Raw genomic sequence first — 5,172 nt, forward strand, 5'->3', positions numbered from 1 at the left:
GTGGCTTGTGGGCTGCCAGGTACTCACCTTGGTGAGGGACACAAGGCAGGGCTTCCGGTCTCAGCTCCCACTGGCCCGGGAAGAACGCACCAGCCACCTGCAGCTGTTTACATGTGTCCATCAAGGTTCCTCAGTCACACCAGCCACATTGTCAAGTGCTCTAATAGCCACCTGGCAACCGCCTGGGACAGCCCGGTTCTAGAACATTCCATGGTCGCACAGACTTCTGACAGTGCTGTTCTAGAGAGTCCTAGCCTGAGAATAAACAGCGTTGTTAGGACCAGGAGCTGAGAGGCACTGCAAGGCGAGATGGGTGAGAGGATCGTGAGCGCTGTGCACGGGGCAGGGGCGTGGAGACGAGACTCAGACTCGTGTTTGGGGAGCCTCCCTACCCATTCCCCTCAGAACCCGGTGTAGTGTAGAATGCAGGCATTAACCAGCTAATCCGTTATATCCATTTATGCGTGAAGTAGCTTCTTGCTCCCCAGCCAGGAGCGGCTTAGCCTTGAGCACCTTCCCAGGTGGGAGTCACTGTGTCCCAGGAGGCTCTGGCTGCGTCGGCGTTTCCTCTTCAGCCCACGCTCCTGTGTGTGCTCCACCGTCTCTCCCCGAGTCTCCATTCCCAGATGCCCATTTAGGACACCCAGCATGCAAAACAGCCGGGCCATGCCACTGGTATCCCTCGGGTGGCGACAACCATAGACAGCCTGAGCCGACAGCCAATGACACTCACCCTGACAGTGCAGACCTCCCCCACTGGCCTAGACCCCAGCCCTGACACCCCACCAGCTGCTTTCTGTCCATGACGCCAACCCCCAACTGACCTAGATCCAAACCACGCCATTTCATCCTTCCAGGATTTGCAGGTGACAGGAGGACAGGACGGCCCTCTCCGCCATGAACCACCCTGACACTGTCCCCTTCCAGGGGAAGGGGCGTTTGTGCTCCAGTGGACTCAATGCCCACATCCTGGGTTTCAGATCAACCTCCAGTCCTTTGCGATTTAAGGTGGTTTCCCTTTTGGCCACATGTTTATTTTAGACTTGATGGAAGCTGGCTGCCCACAATGGGTCTTAATGTGCCTGGGCTCCAAATGGCTGTTGGTAAAAGGTTTATTTGAAAGGTGATATGGTTTTGGATAATCTAGACTTTTGGTGACTCGGTTTCTCTACTCACCTGGTTGTCATGGGTCTGGAAGAGGTGACATCAATGTTTGGTCCCAACACTAATATGGGTGAGAGGAAGGGAAGGTGAGAGCTGTTGATAAAATAGATCAAATCGAACCCCTAAGAAGGTGGATGGGGTGGGGGTGGGAGGCAGAATGGCCTCAGTGGCTGGATGTTTGGCGCTGCAGGTGCAGCTGTGGATCTGGGAGCAGGGCGCTGGGCAGCAGGTGGCGGTCAGGGAGCCCGAGCTCCAGCAGGTGGGCAGGGCTCCGGCCTGGGAGTGAGAAGGCAGCGTCAGAAGCAGCGAGCTGTGGGTGCACCTCGCAGGGTCCTCTGTGATGCCAGACTCGGGGACAGGAGTCCTGATCCTGGAAGGACTGAGAAAAGTCAAACCGAGCCCCGAGCCTGGGAGAGACGGAGAGTCAGGCCTGGCCAACAGTGACAAGGCAGAAAGACACACTGAGCCCAGAGCCCTGGTGGACCTGCGGTCATAAGGAAAAAGCTAACAGTCCAGTTGCCGGAATGTACTTGCCCCAGAAATTAATTTATAGTACATATTTGCCCCAGGAAAAGTCTGAAAGGATTGTGGGTGCTACCAGAAGCCCCATGTGTGCCAGGCCTTCTAGGAACCAAGCCCTGGCTGTCCCACACCCCCGTGGGGCCCACACTTCTCCATCATGTCACTGGGTGGACACATAATCACTCTGCTCAAGGACTTCCCACACCCAATGCTGCTGGGAGCGGCCGGCCCATCCTGCTCGGTGCATTCAGGATCCCAAGCAGGTACCCAGCAAGGGTCTGTGGGGGAGCGGGAGAGGGAGGCATGGAAGGAGGGGAGATAAAAGCAGGGTGGGGAGCGGGAAGGAGGGATGGAGAGAGGGTGGGAGAAAGGGAAGGTATGAGGTATGAGGAAGGAGGGAAAGCAGCAGAGAGAAAGGGAGGCTCTAGTCCTGAGACAGGCTCAGCCACCTGTGCACTGTGGGCAATGGCCCTTCTCCGGTGGGGCCCGGCTGTGCACACCTGGCACCTTGGGGAGCTGGGGGTGGGGGGGTGGGGGGGACGTGCAGAGCATTTACAGAGAGCGGAGGAAGGACAGCGAGACCGGCCTCTTAGCCTCCCCACACCATCGCATCCACCCTCGCCCTCGGGCACACTTCTTCCCCTCTGCGTTCCTCATGGCCTTAGTCCTTTCTGATTACAGAATTTGGAAAGCTCAGCAATTCTAGAACACCAGGAAGAAGATAAAGCTTATCCTTCAACCCCACCATACTCTTCTCACCTCCAGGAAGAGAAGGTGCTTTTCCAGGCCTTTATTGTTTCATGACTTTTAAACGAGAACTTGTTGGTCCCAAGAGTTAAATAGGAAAAGGGGCTCCCGAGTCCTCGATGGCTGATAAGCGGGAGAGGTCAAGGTTGTACTGCCAGCGTGGCAGGCGTGGCAAGGAAGAAGCACGTCAGCGTCACACTCTGGTCCCAAGGAGGGGATGAACGGTGCATCCAGGGACGTTCTATGCAACACATGCTGCAGCCAGCGCTGAACTAGGAGCCCCTACTAAGAAGGGTGTTGCTACATTTGTTTAATAGTGACAATAGCACCTACAGTTAACTAGCCACGAATCCTGTTTTTAAAATATTAATAAATGATGAGACTAGGTACCTGTAAAAGGGTCACATGGTAGATGGGGTAAGGAATTAGGAAATCCATTTGGGGGCGCCAATTGGTTGAAGCAAGTTTTGTGAAAGTCACCATGGTTACATCCAGTAAAATATTTTATAGGCACTTATCTTCTGACTTCAAATTCTTCTTCGAGAAATGTATCCTGAGAAACACGCTTATCAACGCACCAAAAATGACTGCACATGGTCTTTCACGGGAGCACCATTTGTCATGGCGAATCATTAGAAGCGACCTCGGAGAGGACTGGTTGGGTAAATACAACCCCGCAGGAGGCGCCTGGACATTGCAGAGGGAGAGCCAGGTGTGTGGGCGCGGAGGGGACGCCCAAAGTCCAGCATCAGGTGAGAAGGAAGTAACAACACAGGGAGTAACGTTCGTTCCCATTGTTACTAAAAAGAAATAAAAATAATATATGGTGGGTGGACATGCAACCATGTTTCACAGTCTCTGATGTGGTTCTCCAAGTGTGGGAACTGATACCCCTACATCATACCTCTAATGTTATTTGAATTTAAAAAAAAAAACTGTATGTCACTTGTTTAGTGAAAAACATGTTTAAACAAAATATAAGTGGACAAAAATAATTACTATAAAATTACAGCTTGAAATGCCAGAGAGTTAAATAAATTTTTCTAAAATTGATTTGAGAGAGAAAGGAAAGGAGAGAGAGAGAGAGAGAGAGAGAGAGAGAGAGATCAGTTTGTTGTTCCACTTATCTGTGCACTCATTGGTTGATTCTTATATGTGCCCTGACGGGGGATCAAACCCATCACCTTGGCACAGCAGGATGATGCTCAACCAACTAAGGTAAAATTTAAAAAGTAAAATCTGCTATATATCTGTGATGCTTGCATTTTTTAAATCCTCACCCAAGAATATGCTTACTGATTTTAGAGAGAGGGGGAGGGACAGAAGGGGAGACAGAGAGCAAGAGAGAAAGAGAGAGAGAGAGATGAGAGACAACATCAATTCGTTGCCTTCTTCATGTGCTCCAACTGGGAATCGAACCCATAACCTAAGTACGTGCCCTGACTGGGACTCAAACTCGAAACCTTTCAGTATACAGGACGACACTCCAACCTACTGAGCCACAGCGGCCAGGGCAATGCTTGCATTTTTTACAAATATATGTGAATTTTGCTGGGGAAGGACGAGTTCTTTAAATAAACTACCAACATTTTTTAAAAAAACTCAGCTGCTAGTACTTTGTAAACTGTTGGAGAAGTTTATTTTGTTATTGTTCTCCTGGATGCAGTTTCCCTCTCTGCTAACAATAAGGCATGGTAAATATTTGCATTCTCTTCACTCTGGAGAGAGCAAAAAGAACATTCCAGATACCCTCTCTCAATGCTTGAGTCTAATTTAAGTAAAGAAGTGCACCAAATATTATGTTGATAACCTATGTGCTACTTTGCTTTCAAATTATGAGAAATGATTATGCCGGGTCTGGTAGGACACGTCCAGGTTGCAGATGGTCACCTTCTTACTGTGTCCTCACGGGTGGGAGGGGCCAGGAATTTCTCTGGGCTCTTTCATAAGGGCACTAATCCCACTCATGGGGGCTTCATCCTCATGCTCTAGTCACCTCCCAACGGCCTCACCCCCTAATGTCACTACACTGAGGTGGGGTTAGGATTTCAACATATGAATTGGGGGGCTGGGGGTAACACAACATTCACACCATAGCACCGTCTTTTAACTCTGCTTTCCTCTCTGTCTGCTCTACTCTGAGGCAGATGCCCTCATGGAGGCAGGATGGCTGCCTGAGCACCAGCCTTGCATTCTATCTCCCTGAGCTCCCAGCCTAACAGACACATTCCTTTCCCAATGGCCCATGACCACTGTGCCTCTCTGATTTATGTGGGTCCCATTTCTGCCCCTGACCCCAGTCCTGTGCAGGAGGAGGATGTGGTTGGCCAGCCTGAATCCCCAGGCCACCCTGGACGCAGAGGTAGAGTCCTCCCACCCAAACCAAACGGGCTGGGTGTGGAGGAGGGGAGGTGCCCATGGAAATCCCTAGTGCTGCTGTTATTAAGAGACAGTGACACAGACAATGAGCAGGCAAAGCAGCCGAGGCCGGTCTTATCCTTGAGGGAGGACCACACCCCACTGCATTCCCCCGGATTTCCGAGCGTGTGGCGGTGGGCACTTGCTCACCCTCCTGTTCTGTTAGAACAGTGGTTCTCAACCTAGGCTGCACATTAGAATCACCTGGGAATCTTTTAAAAATCCTGACTTCTGGGCCTCATCCTCCGGAAATTCTGTTTCTTTGTTACTAATGTTGTGGCCCCACCCCATAACAAAGAAACAGAATTTCCGGAGATGAGG

The sequence above is a fragment of the Myotis lucifugus genome, unplaced genomic scaffold, assembly GCF_000147115.1.
Source record: "Myotis lucifugus unplaced genomic scaffold, Myoluc2.0 scaffold_35, whole genome shotgun sequence".
NCBI classification, from domain to species: Eukaryota; Metazoa; Chordata; class Mammalia; order Chiroptera; family Vespertilionidae; genus Myotis; species Myotis lucifugus.